Source organism: Chenopodium quinoa, unplaced genomic scaffold (genome assembly GCF_001683475.1).
Source record: "Chenopodium quinoa cultivar QQ74 unplaced genomic scaffold, ASM168347v1, whole genome shotgun sequence".
Taxonomy (NCBI): Eukaryota; Viridiplantae; Streptophyta; class Magnoliopsida; order Caryophyllales; family Amaranthaceae; genus Chenopodium; species Chenopodium quinoa.
Window position 1 is genome coordinate 4,039,369 of NW_018745675.1, and position 12,540 is coordinate 4,051,908.

Below are 12,540 nucleotides of genomic sequence, written 5' to 3' on the forward strand. Positions count from 1 at the left end.
ATTATGATTGTTGAATATATCCTACTCTTTGTTTTGTAATAACCCTAACACTTTTTTTTACGTCTGTTTTATAATGTATAGTAATTAGAACACTTCATTATTTGGTAATGACCAACTATTATTTAATTATTTATTTTTTCGACTTACTTCACTTGCACAAATAATATATTTCTCTCTTTGACCAACCCCACTTGTTTCGGGGTTTTTGGAGTCCCTCAAGAGAGTTACAATTCCAAGAATGCGCGTCGACCGTCTATACCTGCAAAACCACGGAAAATTCGGTTGGGTGGAGTTCCGCCTCCGACGATCAAGTTAGAACATTTTCGGATGTATAAAAGTGCGGAATGTAAAGGTTTTTCCTCTCTGATTAAGAGAGAAGTCTGCAATTAATATTGCTCGGGTTTTGTGTGTATATTTATGAATGTGTAATAAATGAGGTTTTTCCTTTATTTATAGTGGAAGGGGAACAATTCCCCTTTTAGGGTTAAAGTGCCACGTGTTAGTAGAGGATTGGATCCCCTTGGGCCTCTCTGAGGCTGACACGTGTTAGCATGCTATTGGTCCATAACACAATAAAGGCTATTCTAAGGGGTTACGACCTTGGCGTCTGTAGCTAACACCCAACTCTTGGGTGAATATACTAGGATACATAGCCGCCTGCGAGATGCAGCACATAACGCCTAGCTGGGAGGCGTTTGCACATATGCACTACCTAAGCCGTGCCCCAGGCGGCTGGAATGCGTGGTATACATTGACCACGCACCCGGAATTTATGATGATGTTTGACAAGCCGTCTAAGTGGAGCAGCTGGAAGAGCAAGTTTTACATGGTTTCTTCCTCCTCGCTGTAACTGAACCACCGGATGCGTCGCTACAACACACACCCGACTCTCCTTGGAAAGAAGTGCGCCCTTTGTAAAGTACCAGAGGAGGCTTGAGATCAAATAATGGAGCCGGGTCTGTTAAAAAAGACCTCCTTGCCTTTGGATGATGGGACAGAAGTCATTGTCCCCAAAAACTGGGTCCCTCATCCAGACTGGCTAAAGGACGAGGCGTTCCTTTCCGCCTGTGGCCTAAGCACAATGTTTAGCAGACGTATGTTGATTGTTAACCGGCACTTTATGCCGTCTGTATTATACTTGAATGGATTCTGATTTTTTGATTTTCTTCCTTGTAGAGAAAGGATTAGAAATGGTGCCTCCTAAAAAGACGCCGGCTAAGTCTGCTGCAGAGATCCGGAAGGATCAACTAGAGAAAAAGAGGGCCCAACTAGCGGCCAAAGATGATGGGGTAAGCGCCGGCCTTTTACCATTTGTATTGTTTGAAGCTTATTTTTTTATATTAACCGGCTGTGCTTTTTCCCTTTTCAGACGGGGAGCAAGAATGTTCCTCATTCTCTAAGACAAATGCTGAAGAGACCGGGAGAGGAGCCCTCCCAGCCTGCTTCCAAAACAAGAAGGGTTCCGGCTGCCCCTGCCTCTACCAGAAGGCCGCCTGCGCTTGAGAGGCCTATTTCAGCAGGCAAAAGCCTGAAAGATGTTGGCCTGGGCTCAGGGCCGGCTGAGGTTAGAACGAGGCAGCCCGAAATTCCCTCAAGCCGGGTGCTTGCTGTCGCATCTAGCTTATGCGACTGGGGGTGGAGTGGCTACTCGGGGTTTTTTATTTTTATTTTATTTTTTATTATTATTTTTTTTTAATTAATGGTTTGATCAATGATTAAAATAATCACAATAATGACCAACCATTTTCTAAATAATGGTTAGATCAACGATTTGATCAATGATTAAAATAATCATAATAATGACCAATCATTTTTTAAATAATGATTTGATCAATCCATTATTTTAATCAAAATGTTATCATAATACTCATGATAACCAAGCTACAAACGGAGCTCACAACAATGCCGCTTGCCTTCATTCGGCCTCAAACCATACTCATGATTATACTCGGTCTCGAAATCTATTTATTCGGCAAGGCATCCACACACTCGGTCATCACCCTAGGCATTTCATGAGGTTGCATTGACCCACATACATGCGGCAGTGATCATGCCAAATATACGGTCAATCCTTTGCTTCGAAGTCACTTGTGATGATGCTGACTGCTCTTAGAGTCATGAGGCTTTCCTTGGTTGAGTGATGTTACATACGGAGGCCGTTTGCTAAGCCGGGGGGTTCGGTTTGATCACCACTCATACGGCCTTCAAACACATGAACAAACTCATATACGCACAGCCGGACCATTCAAACTGTCCTTGATGGCTTTGGAATAAGCACAACCGGCTTAACAACATAGCCGGATGCTCAACGACAATGCTCCCATTTGAATGCATGTAGGTGAGTAAAGAAGCTGGATGAAGCACAAGCACATTAATTCGGACAGTTTATGGCCTAGCTTGCATACATACAACCGGCTTAAATGTCATCTTTAATGCCGCATGACCCCATTGACAATAGCGTCGAGCAGCAGCATCAGCTACTGAACTCACAGCCGGGTTAACTATTAATGCAACCCATGCGACACCCCTCCGAGCAGCCGGACTCTTCTAGCCTTCAAACAGCCGGCTAAACATTTTTCCGCCTGGCCGGATGGTCGGTGGCTGGGATAGGGCCGGTTGTGCCTAATGATCACAACAGCGTAAGAGCCGTAATGCTCATGCTTGATGATGCCAATTGCACGCTGCTTATTCAAAGTATACACATCCGGGTCGATTGTTTAGAGCTGGCTGGATGCTTGGCTTGTTAGGTGCATCACATTGCTCATACTCACAGCCGGCTGACTCCATTAAGTGTCATAACATGCTCTGGCAGGGATAATGCCGGTTGTATACGAAGCCAAAGCATCTCTCGGCTGCGTGTCTTGCTTGCCCACACACGAAGGCCGCCGCATGATAAGACCGGCTGCCCCCCTTGATAACCACAACATAAAGACCCTCACTCAAAGATGACAAGGCCGGCCATGTACTACAGGCCGGTTACAAGAGACTTTGTTTGGTAACGATAGCCATCCGGTTTCTTGTTATGTACACAGCCGGACTTATTCATGCCGGATGCGGGGTAATTTACCGGCCGGATGATCGGTGTTTTAGACGCATCACATAACTCAAGCACTTCACAACCGACTTCTTTTTACATCATTTGCCATTTCACACCGCTTGGTTTAATTTTGCCACTTATGCTAACACACACACAAGCGCACCTTCATTCATGCAAGAGGCGCATCTTGCTTGGCTTTTGTAGCGACTCCGCCATTGAATACTGAGCCTAAATTGCTGGAACCCCTCATGGCAAGGGTAGTGCCGTATGAGTCCATTGATTCAGCCAAAATATTTGACCGGCTGTATGCTTTCAAATCAAGGCCGCTTGTGTCCTATGCTTGTAATAGAGCTTTCGGACACCCAAGTATACCAGGCAGCCCTTGGTCACGCATGAGAGCCGTTTGTATATCTTGCCCCTCACAACAGCTTCTTGGTTGTGGCTATTCTTGATTACGACTGCCGCCTGCTATATCCATACGGTTGCCGTCTCATGAGAGCTCAAGCAAGCTTTCAAAAATGCATGCTATATTGTTCTCATGCATGAGAATAACATATGTGAAACTTATAATAATGGATTGCCACCTAATGCTTTCAAATGGAGCTTGCCATATGACCACAAATTTTACTGTCAAAGTGCCGTGTGGCTAGTAATTTAATAGTATGCTACACATGTATAATATATACTTAAGTGCTGCATGCTTTTCTTTTTCCACCAAAATAACCATGCAGCTAGGCGGCTTTCCCTTTTTTTTTTTTTTTTTTTTTTTTTTTTTTTTTTTTTTTTTTGTTGTACAATCATAAAAATGATATGATAATAAGAATAGCTTACAAAGCTTGACCGTCTGACTCTTGGCATTTGGCCATATGACGCCTGTAGCACTTGACATTCGGCCTCATGATGCCTCTTGTGCTTGATAGTTGGCCTCACGACGCCTGTAGTACATGGCCGCCTGGCCGGATGCTTGGAGGCTGGTATCTTGCCAGCTGCTATTACCATACGGTTGTCGCCTATATCCAAGAAGAGACTAGCACACAAGCATCCTTATTATGCCGCTTGTGGCAGACATTCATACTTGGGCATGAAAAAGTGCTGCCTCTTCCAAGCGTGATTATGCCGGCTGCCGCTCCTGAGTGCAATTGCATGCTCTTGTTAGGGGGAGTGCCGGCTGTATGGTATGCTTACAAGGGAGCTAGTGGACGACTGTGTATTAATCAGCCCCTGCTCACACGCATGGACGGACCCATTGGACTCAGCATTGAGGCCGCTTGTATATAGCTGGGCCTAAAAGTATTTGAACTTCCTTTAGTCGGCTTAACTATCGCTTGTATGCCAACATGCCTGAGCATGCCGATTAACTGAGAGGCTGCTTGGTGGCATGATGCCGCCTGTCTAAGCATGGGATAAGTATGACCTCATGATGCCTGTAGCACTAAACCTTTGGCCTCATGGTGCCTGATGTGCTTGACAGTTGGCTTGATGACGCCTGTATTACTTGGCGGTCTAGCATTTTCACACCAAAAGGTTATTTCTTTGAGAACACAAAAGGTTGTTCCCCAAGGTTTTTGCATGCGGAGCTGCTAGTCCTAATGGACATTTTTGCCGCCGGACCCCCGAAAAGGGGCTGACTGCATGCATGGGTGTCCACACGACATGTATGGCTGCTGAGACACATACGGGTCGAGTGGATAATCTGAGAGTCGGTTTAGACGGACATGCCGCCTGACTGACCCTCTCGGTTAGGATGTGAATACCCCATTAAAGTATTCTGAAAGCTGTTTGGGTAGGTCGACGTTTAAGCTGACTCAGACATTTAGGATAGGGAGGAGGCACTCGGTCCTTGACTTTGGTCGTAGGCCATTAGTAGCAGGTGGTACAGACTGCTATGAGGCCATCTTAGTAGTACTCTCCCCAGAGACGGCGCCAAATGTTTTGAGATTTGTTGAGTGTCCTGCGGGAGAGTTACAACACCAAGACTGACCTCCGGCTGCCTGTACCTACAAAACAACGGGACCCCCGAGGGTGAGATTTCCACCTCCGACGATCAAGTTAGAACGCGTATGAGGAGTAAAGTGCGGAATGTAAATGGGATCAGGCTCCTCTTAGGAGAGGAGTGATCTTCTGGCTGTCCGAGACAGCCTCAATATCTGAGCTTTTCGCTCTCTAGTTTGTAAGAATTGAATGTGTATTCAATTGAATCCCCCTCAACTGATGTAAATGATCAGTATTTATAGAGTTTTTGGGAGAGGTGCCTCTTAGGTTATTTAACCTAGTTTGATGGGCTTCTACTGCTTTACGGTTTCTAGGGTTATGGGCTTAAAGCCCGTTTTCCCCTTGAATGACACGTGTCACGCTTTAATTGGCTCATTGAGCGCTGAGCTCAAGGACACGTGTTGCATTAGCATAGGTCCATTTGTCAGGGGTATTTTAACCCCAAACACCACTTACATTATTTTTTTTATTAATTCTTTTTCCTATTAATAATACTTTATATTAGGAAAAATCCCTTTTATTCCCTATTCTATAATTTTCCTAAATTTTTTTCAATGTCTAGGTTACCATTATTACAAAAAAGAGGGAGCATAGTGTGATACATCTCTTGCACCATATCGTAGGAATATTTAATCTTTTTAGAAAAGATGGTCTCAAGATTTATTGTAGTCACATGGATAATTTCATTTGATTCATTTGCTGAAAATCTAAATTTCCTTGCAATACCATTTGATTTTATATTAGCAAATCAAATTTATGATACCCCACAGGTATTAAACTAAACTCATACTCAAGAAATTCCACATATAGGATACTAACTACATTCTATGTAGTTTTATTGAAATTTAAAACAAGAACATACACTTGTTTTGGGGTTTCCTGATGTGTTATTCGGGAGAGTTACAACTCCAAGATTGGATCAACGTGCGCCTGTACCCGAAACAAAGGAAAACTCCGGTTGTTCGGAGTTCTTCCTCCAACGGTTAAATTAGTAACAGACGGAGTAGAGTAAATGCGAAAAGTAAAAGTTGCTCTAATTGGATCCCGAGATCTTGGTAATTTTGCTGTTGTAATAACATATGAATAGTGTGTCTGAAATTGGTCTAAGAATTGTTATAATTGCACGTGTCCTTCCCAAAGTAATAAATGTCCCTAATTATAGGGTATGGAAATGTGTGCCCTACCTTAGGTCATTTTACCTAGGTAATTAGGCCGTGCCGTTTTTACGACGCATCGGGGTTTGGGCCCTTTGAAGGCCGCCATTTTTCTTAATGATGAAGGGTGCTGTTTCGGGGTTTTCTGATGTCCTGCGGGAGAGTTACAATTCCGAGACTGGAACCGGACGCCTGTACCTGCACAATAACGGAGACTCCTGAGAGCTCCGCCTCCAACGGTCAAGTTAGTACCTGATTAAGGAGTAATTAATACGGAAATTAAAGTAATAAGACCTCTCTAGGTGAGAGTGTTTAATGTTGGTAATCTGCTTTGTTAGCGAGATTTGCCGGTTATTAGTGTTCCGTAATGTTTCTGTTCTTCTCTGTTCTTCAGGTGAGATTAATTGCTTGATCAATTGCTCTCTTAATTGCTTGATGTTTTCTTGATTGCTTGATCCTCCCTTTTAATAAGGATTAATTAAGTATTTATAGTCTTGAGAAGCGTGCCACTCTCTAGGTTTAGGGTAAACCTAGGGCTGACCGGGCCTCTAGACAGGATTGGGCCTTGTTGGCCGGTTTTCCCATTTGGCATGGGTGGACACGTGGCGTGCCTCGATTGGTCCGTAGAGGACGTATCTGTGATTGACACGTGGCAGGCTCCTATTGGCCTACGTGAAGGACACGTGGCGGAACCTGGTTGGTCCACTTGTCAGACGGTGATTGGTGGATAAAAACCCCCTAATCATTTGCCCCTCACAGGTGGCACGTGACTGGTCACGTGTCGCCTGTGACAGGTGTCGCACGGTGACAGGCGACGGCCTGCTACAGGTGTCACCTTGCAAACGGCCGGGAGATTTTCCCGCCCAAATTTTGAATTTGGAAGCGACCCTTCGCCTTCTCACTTTGCCTATATAAGGAAGTGCTGACTTCGGTCATTTTCACATTTGAGAACTTTGCGAGAACATTCGGACCCCTGAACTTGCTCTGACATTTCGGACCTTTTCTGCCTACCGCCTGTTCTGACAAGCCGACTGCACCGGATTTCCAGAACTTCATCAACCGTCACTCGTTCAGGTAACTCAGTTCTCTTACTCTTAATTTTCTTTTTATTTTTTGAAATGGCACCACGGAAGCACACGACACGACCTAAGTTAGTGATCAGCCGGTCACCGAGGACGGCTGAATCTAGGACTAGGAGTGCCGCCTGCCCTTTTCTAGACCCATCTTTGCCCTTTATACAAAGTCCGAGTGTATCTGTGTCTATGCAGAACGTGATGGCCAGAACAAAAAAGACTGCTATGATCTCAAACTCGGACGGCTCCTCCCAAAGGGTGCTCATTAGTGAAACATCTGACCAAGCGCCAGATGTAGAAGTGAAACGAGGCGACTGCCAAGCCGACAGTTCTGAGAGAGGGGTCAAGGTGGTCCCTTCCCATTTGACCGTTGATATGTCTAATTTTCCTCCTGCTCCTTCTAAGGGAGAGGAGGCGGGCCCCTATGGGAGAGGGGAGGAGTCGTCCTCTTCGGACTCGTCAGAGGACGAGTCCGAGTCCAGCTCTTCTGGCCACAGTTCTCCAGGCTCAGAAGAAAGAAACAGCCGCCTACAAGAGGCGAGGCTTTCTCATGCAGTTGAGAAGGGGGACAATTGGGCGGAGCCGTCCGCCTCTTACAGAGAGGAAAACGCCCCCTACTACTACATGGTACCCCGGGGTCGGATCGCAACCATGCAAGACAAAGTGGAGAGCTTTATTGCTAACCGCAGAATGGGCCCGGAATTTTTACTCTTCGTGCCGGATCCAGAAGACACTGTCGTCTCGCCGGCTGGTACCAGCTATGATGACGGCTGCTTTGGCTGCTATGTGGCGGCCATCAAAGCTGGACTGCGCTTCCCATTACATCCGGCTGTTCAGCGGATTTTAGATGGGTATGATTTAGGGTTATGGCAGTTAGCCCCCAACTCTTGGGTAAACGTACTCGGCTATGTGGCCGGGTGCGAAATGTACGGGGTGGAGCCAAGCTTTGAGTCTTTCGCCCACATGAACTATCTCAGCCGGACCCCTAAGTCGGGAGGTACCGGCTGGTATCAATTAACAAGCCATAGGGGTTACCTCATGACGAGAGGTAAGGCGAACAAATGGAAGGATTGGCGGAACACCTTCCTTATCATTGAGGGTTCAGACACGGAGCTGAACCAACGTTTTAACAAGTGGAATAGGGATCCGCCTCTTCTCGCAGGCGGCCGCAGCATGCCGCCTGTTCCCCCAAAGGCTAAAAGAGAGATCCTAGACAAAGGACTCTTCAAAGTAGAGACTAGGGTGAACTCTACTTCAGGGGTACGAGAGCAAGTACCCCTAAACTGCGTCCCGAGCTTCAAGTGGCTCTATGACGAGTACTTTTTGGCCGCCTGTGGCCTCAGCAGTCGGTGCTCTAGAGGTAGCCGGCCTGACAAATACTCTGTTTTTTTCACGCTTTGTTTACTTGGGATTTTACTAACTTTGCTGTTTATTTTTTGCAGCTGACGCCATGAGTAAAATAACAGCATCCAAGACTGCGGCGGCCATGTTGCGGGCCTCTCTCATGCAACAGTCTTGTACCGACTCCCCCAACAAGGGGGCACCCTTGGTAGGCTTCGAAAACTCTTCTTCTTTTAGGAGTTGTCTTATGCATATACTAACTCTTTTTATTTTCAGTCGGGCACTCCAAGAGCTTCTTCCTCGCAACAGCCGGACCCCAAGGCCCGGAGGACGACTGTTGCAAGCTCTCCTGGGTCTTCCAGGAAAACAGTGGCGGCTGAGAAGCAGCCGGACACTTCTTCTAAAACCCCGACGGGGCCGCCTAGAATTATGGACAATTACTTGTAAAAACTTTTACACTTGCTTCTTTCTTGACTAGATCTAACTTGCTTTTTTACGCTTGATGCAGCCGGCCCTCAGGGGCTTGACTTGGTTGAGGTAGCCAAGTCCATGATCAAAGTAGTTCCTCCATCTGAAAGGGAGGCGGTCAGGGGTGCCGGCACCCTTGACCTTGATGGGATTGCAGGGGTCCTTGCTGAGGTATACTTTTTTGAGTATTTGAATTCCAGGACGCCTGTTATCTTTTTTGTTTGGAAACTGACGCCTGTTTTCTTTTTGTACTTAGGCCCTGCTCCGAGTTAACAGCCTTCGCAAGCCGATTGATCGGAAAAACAAAGAGGTAAAGGCCGCAAAAGCTATGGCCGCCTCCAACTGTGATAAGGCAATGTTTCAAATTGCCCAAAATGAAGTACTGACCATTGATATTCTTTATTATCAGGCGCAGGCTACCGCCGCTGTTCGGGCTCAGTTAGAGGCGGCCTAGAAGAAGAATGACGAGCTGGAGGCGACCGTCACAAATCTTAAGGCCGAGCTGAAACCTCTTCGCCAGAAAATGCACTCTTACGAAGCCATGGAGAAATCTTTGGCTAACGTAAAAGAACGCCTGGTGAGCCAAGAGAAGAGTCTTACCCAAGAGCTCTCGGAAAAGGCCGAGCAAGAGAAGAAAGAGCTCGTCCGGGAGATGGTGGAAGACTCCGCTCAAATCCAGCGCATGACCTGAGGCCGCCTGTTCCCCAATGCCGACTTTGCCTCATGGGAAAGAACGTACTGCCAGTGTTCGGAAACATATAATCAAGTGATCCTGGCGGCTGCTGAAGAAGAGGCGTTGGGAGATACGTTGGAGGAGGAGGAAGAGCCGGTTGTGGCGCTTGTGCCACTTGGGGGTAAGGCATCAAAAGAGGGTGCAGCTGAAGCCGAGTCCAGCAAGAAGAGTGCTGACCAGGCGGCAGCTGCTAATACTGAACTGCCCCCTTCTTAAGCTTAAAGTATTTTTTGCACGGCCTGCGTGCCGTTTGCTTTGTATTTACCCGGCCAGGGGGCCGGGGTTTTGAATATTTTGCTGTTCTTTAATGACCGGCTTATTTTTAATCAAATTTTTGTTTTGATTCAAATTTGTCTAAGTATTCCATATCTAATATCCCATTGTTCACTAGACCGACTGTTGTACATGGCCGAACGTTGCAGACAGGTACAAATAGTAAGTACGCCGCCTATGCCCCTGGACGACTGGTTGTCTGTTTCCAAGTTAGACAATCAGTCGGCCATTTATTCAATCGGTATTCGAACTATTTATTCAATCGGTCTGACCAAGTAAATAGTATTACCTAGTCGCCAAGGAATTAAGTAGGATAACAAGCGGCGGGTACCGGTTGTTTCCCTTTATTGCCAATGTTGGCTTTTAACTCGTAATTTGTTAACCTAGCAAGAGTAGTGGTTGAGAGTCCCTGTTTGTTAAAAACAGGCGGACGACTCATACCTTTTAGGCTCCATACTAAGTTTGAGTGACTATTAAGTTAACATAGGAGTTACTTAGTCTTCGTCACACTCTAGATTGAATAGTAGAGGTACCAGGCGGCGGAGGCCGGCTGATCCTCTTGATTTGCCAATGTTTGTTGGCTATTAACTCAATAGGTTACCTAGTAGGAATAGGGGTTTGAGTGCCCTTGTTTGTTTAAAACAGGCGGACGACTCAAACCTTTTAGGTTCCATACCAAATTTGAAGGAGTGACTATGAGTTAACGTTGGAGTTACGCAGTCGCCGTCACTTTTGTTTGAGAAGTAGAGGTACCAGGCGGCGTAGGCCGGCTAGACCCCTTGATTCGCCAATGTTTGTTGGCTATTAACTCAATAGGTACCCCCTGCATTTATCCCAAGTAATACAGGCGGTCATCTGACTCAGATGTCAACTGCTACCACTGGTTTGGTTAGTGATAGAGTTATCCTTGTCTCAAAAACGGCTACGTGGTTGCCCTTGGGGACAGTCGTATAGGTGCCTTGTAATTAGTTTATAGAACAATGTTCCACCCAAAAGGGAGCTGCTCTCTGCGACGAATTTCATCAGGAGGGATGCCGTCGGACGCCTGCTATGATGTTGGGACAGGTCGTATTAGTTTTGTAGATTTGATCAGGTGGCTTGGCGCCTGGTCTGATTATTCGGCCGGTGGCCTTGGTAAGTTCTTGGTGAACGTAGGTGCTAAGTAAAAGAAGGGTAGCCGCCTGTTAGGCACAGGGTCGGCCAGGCCCTAATCTTTTTAGCTAAGTATTGTGAGTAAAATACTCAATGGAGAGTAGCCGACTGTAAAGGAACAGACGACATGCCCCTCTGAAGATAGAGTGAAAAACTCAATGGAGAGTAGCCGACTGTAAAGGTACAGACGGCATGCCCCTCTGAAGATAGAGTGAAAAAACTCAATGGAGAGTAGCCGACTGTAAAGGTACAGACGGCATGCCCCTCGTAATACAAAATTGAATAGTAAGTGCAAACTTTATTAAGTAGCTCTTTACTTTACATCATTCAGAAGAAATATTTTTTAAGGTTATCTACATTCCAAGTTCGAGGCAACGGTTGTCCGTCTGGTGTTTCCAGACGGTAGGTACCGTCCCTGACTTCCTCATAGATTCGGTAGGGTCCTTCCCAGTTGGGAGTTAGTTTGCCAGACTCATTACACCTACCAACTGCTTCCATTTTTCTAAGTACAAAGTCCCCTACTTTGAGTGGACGCCTGTGTACTTTTTTGTTGTATGATCTAGTCATTCTCAGGCGATAGATCTCATGGCGCAAAACAGCATTGCCCCTCTTTTCAGGAAGTGAGTCTAATGCCAGGCGCATGGCTTCCCAGTTTGCCTCTTCGTCATATAGCATTACTCGAAGAGTCGGCTCGTAGTGTTCTATTGGAAGAACAGCTTCCGCACCATAAGTTAGGAGGAATGGAGTTTCTCCAGTCGCCCCTTTTTCAGTCGTCCTAATGGCCCAGAGAACATGTGGTAGTTCATCCGCCCATAGGCCGCCTGCTCGTTCAATTTTTTTCTTGAGACCGTCTGAGATGATTTTATTAAAGGCTTCTACCTGGCCGTTTGCTTGTGGACGGCCGACAGATGCAAAGTAGTTTGCAATTCCTTGGTCACCCAACCAGCTTTTGAGAACAGGCGTCTCAAATTGGGGACCATTATCAAAAACCATAGACATGGGAACCCCGAACCGAGTGATGACATTTTTCCAAATGAATGAAATTACATCTTTCGTCTTGATTCCCTTTACAGCCTCCGCCTCTACCCATTTAGTGAAGTAGTCAACGGCAACAAGTATATACCTTCTGCCGCCTGTAGCAGGCGTATATGGACCCAGAATGTCCATGCCCCACTTAGCAAACGGTAGTGGGCTGTGAATGGTAGTGAGGTCAGTAGCCGGACGGTGAATTAATTTGCCAAACCTTTGGCACTTGTCACCATCTCCATTGCATCTGCTTCCAAAGTAGGCCAAAAGTAGCCCTGCCGCCTTGCCCTT